The sequence below is a fragment of the Tetrao urogallus genome (assembly GCF_951394365.1).
Source record: "Tetrao urogallus genome assembly, chromosome: 8".
NCBI classification, from domain to species: domain Eukaryota; kingdom Metazoa; phylum Chordata; class Aves; order Galliformes; family Phasianidae; genus Tetrao; species Tetrao urogallus.
Window position 1 is genome coordinate 17,866,731 of NC_136821.1, and position 13,711 is coordinate 17,880,441.

A 13,711-nucleotide genomic window follows, 5' to 3' on the forward strand; every position below is an offset into this window, starting at 1 on the left:
TCCTCAGTATCAAGTACCAACTGGTACGGCAAGTGGCATGGCCACCCACTTACAATTCTTCTGCTTACAGCTGGGCTGGGCTGTAAGTATAAGGCGGTAACTGTCTCATCTGATCACTTCCAGAATTATGGGAAGAGACAAGGGGAATTCTTCAATAAAAAGAAAAATATTGATTTTGGAAACTCACTGAGATCTGTCTTCAATTTCACCCATTTCCCCAATAAATAAGTTTCGATAGAAGGAAAACAGACAAAAACAAACAAAACACACAAACAAACAAACACGACAGAAAGGGAGAGAGTCAAAGAACAGCAAAACAAACAAAACACACAAACAAACAAACACAACAACAGAAAGGGAGAGAGTCAAAGAACAGCATGCACAAGCACACAAGGGAAAGAGAAAAGTGAGGTGTAAGATAAACTATGATGAAGGCCACTGGTAACACGTAATCCAAACTGAATTGGGACCAAACAGTAAGGAAAATTTGAAGTGAGATTGGAGAGACAACAATTATTTCCTCTGGCATTAAGCTTAATAAAGCAAATTCAAGTACTTTCATTGAGATGGTAGGAAGCTCTGAAACTTAACATACCCATAAGATAAAACTTGAGAATATATGTATACTAATAAAAATTCTGGCCCTCAGGAAGACAGCATGCATCTATCATTGACATCTACACTGTCAGGATCTGAGTCATGGATCACATAATACAGTTCAATGAAGAGTGAAAAAAAGAAGAATGTGGAGCTTTAAAAAATTAAGTTCTAAAATTGCATAGCATATGCTTATTTCACTTGCATAAATGCTTTTGCCTAGGTCTTCATGACTTCAATTTTTTATGTAGTTATATAATACAATTTCTATGAGGATTCTACAAATTATCATTTGTTCTGACTTGTCTTTTATTTGAATATGATTTTTAAATTTAATAATTTTAAATATTTTTCTAATTCAATTTTAAGTATATATATTATTTAATGAATCTCCCAAATACAGAAAATTCCAGCAATTCAAGCTTGTATCTTACTTCCAGAAAATTAAATTACACCGGTGTAGAACAAGGTAAGGTAAGAATCTATCCCATGAAGCACTGAATTGTTTTAGTAGTTAGGTTCATTAAAAAGTCAACAATAAAAATGGCTGTGATAATTCTAAGGAAACTGCAAGTCAAAACTGCAGCTCATTGTACACACCGTGAATTCATTCTCCGTTCTGTAATGATCCTTTCAATGCCAGACTCTGATTGAAGTCAATGAGAACAGGAGCAAGACTTTTCTTATTTTTGTTTTACTTTGTGCAAGTTTGCAAAAGCAGAAAATCACTGCTGGTAATACAGGATATGCTAGTTCATTTCACTGGAAAAATCATAATCCAAAAGTTTGGATGATATATAAGCCTTCTTGAATTATTTTAAACCTGGTCTTTAGACCATCTGTTCAAGAATATTTTTCCTACGGTTTCATGATACTGTTATTAGTTATATAGTGAGATGTTTTATGCTAGCACCTAAAGGCTCTAATTAGCATTTGTTCTACTCTGGCAGGTGTTGTGCAGACTATGCTGAAATTAAATGCAAAATCATCTGGGACTAAATATAAGAAATAACTATCTTTGCAATTCCCAAGATAAATTTGGGCTAAGTGCAAGTTAGTTTTTTAGGTTCTAATTACAAATGTATATTTTGAAAATATACAATAAAGCAACAACAAAAATATGACATTTTGTAAATTCACAATTAAGATATTTAAAACACGATTAAAGAGATAAAAGTATATAAAATGTATGTCAGGAATCTGATACAAAAGAACAACAGATTTGAACAAACGCAATTCCATTTTCATGTTCTTTGATCTAATCTAATAAAACCTTAATCTTTCTACTGAAGGACACAAAGCCAGGCAATGCAGTCCTCTTCATCCAACTCTAATCTCTTACTCAGACAAATCATTTTTATTCCCTGATAATTCTCAGATTTGATATCACAAACAAAAAGAGCTACACAATATATTTCCTATCCTCAAAACTGAATTCCTTGGCTGAAGGCTACTCATTCTATGATTAAATAATTTATTGTGCAAGAGGAAAATGAAGATTTTTCTTCTTTATTTTGTGAATATTTAAACACTGAACTTTTACTTCTTTTCCCCAGAATCCACACTTCTCATTCCTTCTTTGACATTCTAGGTAATTTTTTTTTTATCAGCTATGGTAAAGTCCATTGTGCTACTCAATATCTTGAAACTACAGCGACATTCAGGCTTTCCTGAAAGAGGTACCTTTTTACTTGCACTCTACATTCAATTCCATTCAGCTACAATACAGTAAAATTAAACAATAAACCACGAAGTTAACAATAGATTACCTTTTGTAAATGTACGTAAAGGTAACGGCGCTTGAAGTTAGAGCAGTAGTTGCTTAGCATTTAAGATGAGATATTACTCAGACTCTGCTACCAAAGCTCTCTTAAATTTAAGATCCTAAAAAATGGCAGTTTCCTAATTTCTACAGCACAACATTACCATTATGAGTGTATGAAAGCATTTATAGTTTCTTACATCAATTCAATGATAAATCAATAAATTGATTCAGTGAATCATTTTTTGAGGTAACCTTCAAAAATACATAGAAAGAAAGCAACCTGTTTGCTGTCAGCATCTGAGACAGTACCCTAACTGGTATTCAGTGGTACAGAAGATGCCTCTATAGTCGTGTTATAGTTGTTTGATGAGGTCTGTTTAAAAGAGGTGTTATTACTAGAGCTTGATGATTAGAAGGGTACTTTTCATTATGAGTGAAAGTTTCAAATTGAAAATTCAGTTTCTTATGCCAGAACATCTATATTCACATCATTGCTATGCTTATCAGGTGCATGGATTTCAGGCATTTGCCTTCTCTGCCTTGTCCCTCTTACCTTCTATAACTTATGTTTAATAAGCAGGGAAAAGCTCCTCAGAGCTTTACTACCAGGAGATAATTGTTCCTTACTCTCTGCAGTTTCCTCTCCAGCACTATAACATACATCAGTTGGTAATGGTTAATTACTTTCTACCCTTGCAATTCAGTCTCCTGAGGAGTGAAATTAAATTTTGTGCTTTTAGCCAAAGAGAATATGGACTCAAAACACACACACACTTTAAGTTTTCCTGAATGTTACTAGAAGGAGTACCTTTATACATGGGACAGGGAGTTTTAGGCCTGACTTATTCCAGGTGGCACTTTGATTTGATGTTCACTGACTGACTCAATAGCTAGAACTATTACTTTGCACCTAACACTGATAAGTATGCCCTTTCTTTCAATGAACAACTGCTTATCCACTCCTCTACTGCAAGAGACTGCATACTAGTATAAGAAAATGATTAGTAATTCAGGAAATTACTTATTCTGTCTTACCCCTCATTTTGCTTACATTTGTTTGATACAATCTTAGCAGGAGAGGACTAAGCAGCCTTGGAGCACTGCCAGGAAAATAGGAAATATAGGAAAATTACACTTTAATTCATTCATTCTGGAAACTTAGAGACTGCTTTGTCATCCTTTGCCCAGCCTCAGCTGATTTGCTAGCATTTAGCTGTGTAGACTGAAGAGAACAGTATGATAGAAATATTTTTGCTAGAAATACTTATGCTTATCCCTATGTGCTTTGTTTTATGCTCAGATACCTAAGAAAACATTACAAAGGATTATGAAGATATGTTTTCATAAACTTAAAGTATTTCCCTTCAGTGTTATGAATTTGAAGAATTTTCAGTCAGTGGAAGTCAGATTCATAGAATACCTTGTCTGGACCATGGATGGGGCAGGGTTTTTTAAGTGATGCTCAGAGACAGCACAAGGGGCAATGGACACAACCTGGAACACAGGTTGTTCCATATGAACATGAAGGAAAATCTCTTTACGCTGAGGGTGATAGATCACCACTTGTGGATTTTCATTCTCTGGAAATATTCAAAACCTGCCTGAATGCTTTCATGTGCAACCTACTGTAGGGTAACTGCACTTGCAGGGAAAAGATTCCTTCCAGCCTCTGCAATTCTATGATTCTGTGACTCCTAATAGAAAGTCTCAAGAGAACAAGAAATTTCTCAGAATCTTTAGTTTCTGAGAAATTTAAATAAAATGTTCTGAAACAACTTGAGCTCCATTACTGAAAAAACAAAATCCTTTAATAAGATTTTTAAGATATATTATTTTTTATTTTAATATCTCATTCCAAGATAACTTAGAGAATAAGCTGGAAGTGGTACTTTGAATTTGGGAATCCAAACTGAAAACGTTTATATTAATGCTGAATTTAGTATTAACTTCCCACGAAAAGTTCTCAGGGAAATGCAGTTATATTAGCATAAAACAAAACAAAAACAGAAAAATAAACATCATCACCGAAATGCAGCTTACAACAACTAATTTTTGCCAGAGACTACTTTGTCTGCTTTGGTAAGTTTACTTGATATTCCTACACTAATTACAAAATGTTTCTATAAAGAATAGGCTTCATCTCATGACCAGTGTGACTTCCAATGTTTAAAAAAAACCAGCAATATAAAAAGCTTTTTTCCCCCATGCTAGACAGAGCTTAATTTACATTAACTTGATTCTGAAAGCAGCTCTCACTTGGTCCCCGTTATTTCTTAGAATAGCTTCTGCTGAGAATTTCTTCCTGACTATTGGACAAATGCATCTTGACTTCCTTCCTCTCTCTCTCCTTAGTACAAGTAATCTGTATGAAGTATTCATATTGTTCTGAGGTTAAAAAAAGAAAAAACAAACAACACAAAAAATCTTGTTTATAATTCAGTTTGATTTGACTTTGATGATGGCTCTTTCTCTTGAATTCACAAGGAGCCAAGCTGACCCAAAACTTATTTCCCTCCTAAAAGAAGCAAGCAAAGAGCTATCCTCAAACAAATCAAAGGTGGGTGGGTGTTTTGGTTTTTTTGTTGTTGTTGTTTGTTTTGCTTTGTTTTTTTCCAGTTTAGATGGGGAATGTATTTGAGAGGAACAGACGAGTTCTAAAATTTTAAAGGAATTTTTTACCAAAGATAATAAAAGAGCTGATTTCTCTTATATCTTAGAATTAGAGTTAGTACTCTTAAATCATAAGATTTCATTTTCCAGAATATTTATAATGATTTAGCTTCCTAAGTATTTCAAATTATTGGCTCTAGGTAACTTCATAAATCCATACTGCCAAAGCAACAAACCACATCTCTAGACCCCATATCATGCAGACTCTGTAGCTCTCTGAATCACAGCAAAGTGACACTCATCTCAAATTTTCTATGAAATGTAGTGAATTTTCAGTGAAAGTAGTCTTTTATGTAGAGAATATAATTTCATTGGAAAACGTTTATGGTTAGGAACACTCCTGACTTTTAAGCATACATGTTGCAGTGTTTCGGTTGGAAGATTTTTCCATCCTTTGGGAGGAATGCTTCCTGAAGCAAAAAAAACATCTTCATTTAAAAGGTGGCAAATATAATAACCATTTTCCATTTGGAAATGAACTGACAGAAAAACGAAGAGGAACATGCTATAATTGTTCCTAACACTTTTTCAAATGAGAAACATTAACAAAGACATACGGGATTATTTTTTTTCCAAATTTATTTCTAATTGCTTCTTGATAGTAAAAACTGATCAAAAATCTGTAAGATGAAAGACAGAAAGACAGCCTTCCTGAAAAAAAAAAAAAAAAAAAAAAAAAAGTGAAGCTGAACGCTTGTAGTATATTTTGCACTTCCATACTATAGTCTTGTTTGCTGGTCTTAGATCTACCAGATGGAAAACAGGTAATAATTACGTCAGGGAAAAAAAAAACCAACTAATAAAAACAGAATTTCATTTAGTCACCTTTCTCACGTGAATTACCTCCTTATCAAAAATGGCATAAATACATAACTCTTACCATAAGAAAATGCAATTACATTTCAAAAGGAAAGCATCAGGAACTTAATAATGTCTGCAAAAGCCTTCTCTACTGCTATTGTATTTTACTTAATGGAAAAAAATTTCAAGACACAATAGTGTATTCAATGCCATATACTGTGGTTTTATGAGAGAAAGGACTTCTTCAGCCACTAGATTAGTTATATTAAAGTATTAACTCTACAAGAAACTATTTTATCCATTTTGTTTTTAAATCAAGTCAAATTAGTTAAAGAAAACTCTCAAATAAGGGCTAAAAATTGGGATTTCAAACTGAAATCAGTTCTGACTTACTGCCTGTGTTACAGTGTTTGAGTGCTACCTGTAAGTTCTGCTATTTAAAGAAATATCTTTAAGCTCTGTATTTCAAAAATGCATACCTAATTCCTTATTGTGCTCCGTTCTGGTATATCTTTTAGTTAGAAGACTCTGTGAAGGAAATCCAAAATTGTTGTTCATAGTGCTTTACAATATTTTTTTTCATCTGAGCCAACAGTTTTCAAGTGAATAGCGCCTTTATAAAACATATTTTAACACTCCTGCAGATTAATAATGTGTTAACAGCAAAAGCCATGTTGAGCTTAGCTCAATTATCCTTCCATCCCAATTATACTATGACATTAAATCTTGTGACATTTAATAAGAAAGGCCATTTCATCCATGGCTGCCTCAACTGCTGAGGATTTATGCAACAGTGTTCCCTCCTAAGAAACTATTCTAAAAGAAGGCATTCTCACAAGCTGATATGTCTAACTGCTCACGTCAATTAAATAAGGTGCACCAAAATATATAAAATTGTTCTTTTTGCAATTACTGATGCCTTTGACTATAGAAAGAGGAATAGACTGCCATTAGTTCTTTTGCAACTGTAACAGTGCTAACAGATTAAAGTAAGAACCAGAGTTCAAAATAAAACAGTACTTGCATGTTGATCTCTCTCATTTCTTTATGATGCTTTACGCTTATGTATGTGAATTCACTGCTTTATATTTCTTCACCATTTTGTCAAAAGATTGCCATTCAACAAAACTTTACAGAGAGTGAGCCACTGGAGTAAACTGAAGCATAGTCTTCAGGCAAAAGTGAGTACAAACTTTTGGAATCAGTTCAAGGTTCTTGCCAGAGTAACAAGCAAACACACTCCTTATCATAGGTTATAAGCAGAGAAATCTCAGCTAACTGCTTGTCTGGCTCCAAAACTGGAAGTTTTATATAGCTTGGAGTGTATCTGATATAACTAGATTTGTTGTCAGGCAACTAGCTTCAGGGTTTGAGCTAGAATCTCCATGAAGCAGCCAGGGGCAACGTATGAATGCCAACTTTAGAGACATCTTCAGGCAGTCCTACTGTGCAGTGATAGAAATGCTCAGCTTCTACCTCTAAAAGTTACGAGTTACAAGGCAGGTACATAAGCACCAGTACAACTGCCTACTTCAGCTTTCTAGAACAATGTTTTTATATTTTCAGGTAAGTATGAAGTAAATGGCTTCGCTTTCAAAACAGGCCCGAGTTCATACAGCAATTTATTTCACTCTATTATGAAATAGAAATCCACAGTATCCTGGAACATCTGGTCTTTTGTTTAGGTAGGACAGACATTTCAAATCAAGTATCCAAGCACTGAAAAGAAGGCTGTTTGCTGTAGGTAAAAACATGAAAGTCACAAGGATTAAAGGATAGCATCCTACCTGCCAGAATAAGACAGGTAAACTAAGTCAGGTTCATGCTCCTTGAAGAGATTTTAGCATACATGGCTGTATTGTGTTCAGCAATAGCTATTTTGTCATTTTTCTCATCTCTTTAAAATAGAAAGTATAGGAATATCAAGTAACAAAAAGCAAAAAATAAAGCTCAATCTTGTCAACTTTTTCAAATGACAAGAAAAAAAAGCTGCTAAGTCATAATTACTCCATACTATGAAAGCCACATTTCTTTAAGGATTTATGGGTGTTAAAAACACCGTGCGCCTTCACACAAATTGAAAAAAAATGAATCCAGCTGCTCCAACTTCAGGGTATGTCACAAACTGCTATATAGGATGGATAAATGAATGAACCGTTGAGCCATGATCTTCACCCTCCTCTAACAATCATAGTTATTTTTGGTACAAAATTAGAAAATGTGTGGGGTTTTTTTTTTTTTTTTTTTTTTTTGTTGTTGGTTGTTGTGGGTTTTTTTTTTATTTTTTTTATTTTTTTTTAGAAAATGCATGTACAGGAATGAATGCTGCAGATATTCTTCTAAAAATATTTAGTTTAGAAAATGCAGTGCCTTGAAGATGCCACTGGCAAGGACTTCACGCCAAAATTGAATTTCATACATCTTTTCATGTAATGCCTCTATAAAGCATTCAGGGCTAATACAGAGGAAGAGAAAGTGTTTACACTTGTGGCAGAAGCAGATAAAATGCTAGGAAACCATGATCAGCAAAACCTACCAACCAGTAGACAGTGGAAAAACCAAAACTTAAACGACAAAGTTCTCCTCTTAATTGTTGTAGTTCTAAGGACAAAGGAGAGGGAAGATAAATATTCCAGAGCTCAAGCCAGTTCATCTGTTTTCATTCCATTTCTCTGGGATACATTTATGTTATCAGAAAGAGTCAGGTTTTTCCACATAGAGGACTGCAGCTAAATACCTCCACAATTCCTTTTGCACAACTCCAATTTCTTTAAGAACCAAGTACACACTTAACACTTGTATTTTGATGATAAGATGAATATATACTGGCAAACTTATCCAAGTGCAAAGAAGCCATAGGGCCAAGGCTGTCAGGCTGTGTTGGCACAGAGCAGGCAGCTGTTCACGCAAGCTTGTTGCCTTGCGTGCGCCGGGTGAGATGGACGTTGACTTGAATGCTCGCTCCCTGCTTGTACAACCCTCTGCTAATGGCTTGTGCCCTCATTATCTCCAACCAACAAGAAGCTAGAGCTGCTTGAGCTGTTCCACATAGGTTCTGTCCTTCCTTCCTCTTTTCCGGGGGCTGGTGGCAAAAGCAGAAAGCCTCACATTGTGGGCCCCCTTCACCTGCTCAGTGTTCTTCTCACCCTTGCACCCCTCAGTAACAGCCTGGGCATATAGAATGGAGTCTATAGGGATTGGCTCATGCCATTTTGTCTTCTGCCACAGCAGAGAGCTGACTGAAGTTCATGTGCTCATAAAGGGGAGGAAAATGTAGAGGTCCTCAGAAATAGGCTACAACAGTCTGTATACAGGGAAAGGGAGAGCACTCCCTGACATACCCTGACTGTCCAACCAATGCCCCCGGTCTTCCCTCCCCTTCCAAGCTCTCTCCACACTGACTGAGCCCTGCTTGGCCAGCATTGCAAATCTGCCCCTTGCTCTTCCAAGACAACAGACAGTTTTCCTCAGCCGAAGGGAATCCCAGGATGGTTTTGGCTGTATTTGTTCATTTCCTAACCACATGTACACACTGGTAAAAAATTTTTACAAGCATATATTTACAAGCTACAAATGAAAAGCAGTTTGCGGTTTGCCATAAGTGGCAATGATATTTTAGAGTCATTTGCAAAATTGAAAATAAAATTTATCATTTTTCTTGTTCCAAAAGGAAATTAATGTAACAAATTGTTTAATTTGAAAGAATGCATAAGCACAGTGTTGATTAACTTCAACTATCAACAGAGAGAGAGAGAGAGTAATAAAGTTTTCTTGGTATGTATCTCCCAACAGTGCAGTTTCTGCATGCACCCACCTTCAAAGTTAACTTTTTCTTTTTTGTAATTTGTGTTAACAACTAAAGAATGGGTCCTTAGGTAGGTGATATAAAAATTAAAAAAAAAAAAAACACATCCAAAATAAACCAATATCACATGGTTCTGGCATGCACAGTTTAAGTTAAGTTACAGATCTTGATAAGAAGATAATTGTAATTACTCTGATGGCCTTGCATTATTCTTCTGTTCAGTAAAACATCGTTATTGATAAACAACTTGAAGTAATCCATTCTCTCCTTATTGTAGTTGAATTATATTATTGGATATTAAGGGCCTGACTTTTTTTTTTTCCTTACAAAGTCTGTGCTAGCTTGTCAGTTTTATTTAAATTCTAACCCCTAGAAAACTTTCCTCCTGATAAGTAGCACACTGACTTTTAATACATTCCTATTATTATCAATCTAATAACATGACACAAGACACGCTCAGCAAGTCAAAGTACTGCCCTTTGCTGTAAATTAACATACGCCACTGAGAGTTTATTTTACCAAGCATTGAATTGTGACAGATATAATCCTTACAAGGCAAACAAAGTTTGTAGGCAGAGAATGCACTTTATCAAATCAATCTGGAAAAAAAAAAAAAAACTGGAAAACTTTCTCTTCACAAATTCACATCTATTTCAGTTGTATCAGCAGGTTTTAGCAAAGTACCCTCTTTGTCTTTGTCTTACCTTTCTTCCTTGGATTGTCAGAGATAAAACATGACCATTGCAAACACGTTGAGGTGATGATAATATCTTGGTAACATATAAAAATACTAATCCTCAAGCGGACTGAGGCAGTCTGTCTACACAGAAGGGAGGCTTAAGAAAAAAATAGTATGCAAGAAAAACAGTTCCTACACCTGGTCAACTGCCCATCTAAATTTTACAGTTTTGTATTTAAAATTTTTAATTACAATTCTCTCTCTTTTAATGCAAAGAAAATAATAAAAGCTTCTTCAGGAACATTGTGAAATAAAGTACACTAAGCACTATCAACTTCTTACAGAAAGGAAACCTTTTTTCCCTCCTCTTCAACCTCACTCTCTTACTGAAGATGAACATATTATGAGACTTTCCTATATGAAGAATACAAAGGAACAGACTTCAGAAGGCCAGACAAATATATAGTACTTGTGGAAATGGAAAGAGACATTTTGGGCTATTTTTTATTGGTGGCTTCTTTTATGTAGTTGTATTTCCCAGATATTAAAATAGACTCCTTTGGAAAAAGTATTGCACTACAACTTTCCATCAGAACTTGCCAGAGGTTTGTTGTTTCTATAAGCACTGATAAATGTTTTCTTCTCACACACAAAAGAAGATGCAAGCAATTCCTTTCCAATAGCCTTCAGCTGTGCAAGCAGTTATTTGTCACATACAGTTGGACCTGTGTGAGTGAAGCAGGCAGGCAGCTGCAGGTGTTTGCAGTCACACTGACTTCATCTTTTGAAGATATGTTTCTTATGGCTTCAAGTGAAGTAACAGTGATAACAGTTATCTAATGCTTCAAGATAATGCTGAATAAAGTTTTGAGGCTATGCAGAAATAATTCACTGTGAACACACACCCCCAATCCTAATGTTATAAGTTAGAAATTATTTATGACAAAATACAGCTAGGGTCTGATTCCACTGCCATTAAAATTGAAGGGAATTTTACCACTAGCTTCTACGGTAGCAGTTCTTAAAAATGTATTTACTGGGGAAGACAGAAGTAATTCATATGTATGAGAGCATGAATATTTACACATATGCATACAGTTATTATAGCTCAGTGTATTCCTTTTTTCCCCAACATCAAGGTGCTTTTAAAAAAGCCCTCTGTCCTCTGTCTAATTTTATGTGCCTACATTCTTATGATATATTTTAATATCATGTCTTCATATTTCCCATAAGCTTTCTTTTATGTCTAAAAACACACTAGTAATCAAGTTTTCAAGCTCTTCTATTTCTGCTATGAGTTTTATATATATATATATGTATATATAAATTTATATATATACACACACACACACACACACGTTATAGCCAAGTTTCTGTCAAAAAAAACACCAAGACCTTATCTTTGAGATAGGATTTGAATTCCTTACTCTATTTAAATGCCAGCAATAATTACAATGCGTGATTCTTTTTCATGCAATTTCTTTGGCTTTTTAAAACCAAGAAATGGAAGGTAGATAGCAAATTCAAGTGAACATATTACATGATTTATCTGAAAATAGAGTCAGATTCAATTAAACAAAATTAACCTCAAAAAACTGCCACCACTCCTGAGCATGAATCATAACCCCCCCAGCAGTTAGGCCTTCATCCAACAAGAGTCTCAGCAGGCATGTGCTGAGAGCAACCGAGTCTGCTGAGAACCTAAATGCCCATTGTGCCCACTTAACACTGCTGCAGGTAATACGTGTAAATGAAGCACAAGCAATTCTCAAACTTGGAAGAGTTTCTTAAGCTTAATGGGTAGAGGAATTGAAGAACCAGTGAGTTGTAAGTTGCATAGGACTGATAAACTCCATCTGGGAAGAGGAGAGACAAGAGATGCAGATTACCTACTTCAGTGCTAAAATGGAAATCATAAGAGCAATTCTGCACCTTAAAAGAAAACTAATTTTGTTCTCTGCAGAAATAGAATTAACAAAGCCAACACTGAAAAGTCCAGCTGCTCAGCCAAATGAAAGATTTGGGTAGAATTTGAGGAGACCTAAATCAGTAAGACTTTATAGAGATGTAGCCATGTTCCTATAGAGGCTACTACGCTGGTAAATAAGTTTGTAGTTAATGACATCCTGGCCTTTGTTATGTGTTCCAACAGTGGAAATGAGACCTTATGCTAGCTAAAAATAACTGTCTTGGAATTCCTGTGCATTCTAGGTCCTCCAGAGGAAAGAATGAAGAAGCCAGCCTTGCAGAATTTCTCAAGAATAAACCTTTCTTAACATGCAACTGAAGTTGTATCTTGGCTTTTTTTTTTTTTTTTTTTTTTTTTAATCTTTTAACTGGACAGTTAGGAACTGGATGCATAATTTGTCTCCATATCTCCATTTGCTTATTTCCTGGAATCCTGTATTAAGCTTGAGATCAATGACTTCTAGCGTCTCATCCTCAATCAGCCTGTAGCAGTTACACATTCTTGTAACGTTATATTCCAGGTATTCAAAGTAAAAAAGCTAACGGCCACAAAATTCACACTGGCACTCTTTCCTATGCACTGAATAATTGGTCTAACCTACCTCTCAGTGTCGTGATGAATTTTCCAGCTTTTATTTAAAAATACATTTCTTCAGATACGTAATACTTGTTCCTCAATAAAGTCTTTTTAATCCGAAAACCAATGAAAAAATCTAGAAGAATATGTAGTGAAACAAATAAAAAATGGATTTTGCCTACTCCTATGTTAACTGAGGGAAGGAATTAGAGTTAAGAAGCCTTAAGCACCAAAAAAAAAAAAAAAAAAAAAAAAAGCCTGCTTGTGAACTGAAAGATGGAAAATTAAAATTTTCAACATACTATTTTATAGACAGTTTTTAAGTGCCTAAAGGAAATATCTTTTAACATGAAGTACCTTCTAACTGGCAGCTATAGTGTCAGTTCCATGCCTGCATTTAATCACTAGCACAACATTTGAGGTTATTCCAACTAGAAAGGATTTCTAAAAAGATGAAACACACTCAAATCACAATCTAACTTCACTAATCTTCAGATTAAGAATATACTCTAATAGGATTTAACGCTAGTGCTCTTTCAACAGATTTAGCCAGAGCCAGGCAGCCACGGCTGAAGCACATTATTAATGTGGGATGAACCATTCAGAAAACATAGCATATATTTGATAGAGAATTTTTCAAAAATGTCAAAATATCAGGTCAAGGTAAAGAAGAAAATATTGAAAGGAGCTATTCAGACAAGCCATGAAAAATACTGATGTGTTGCATATTAAGCTGCACAGGCAATTCAGAGTTAGATAGTCACCCAAAACATAGGAAAGAGCTGTTCAGTTCTCTATTAGCTTAACCTGACCCTCTCTTTCCCACTCAGACATGATGTTAGGCTCAGC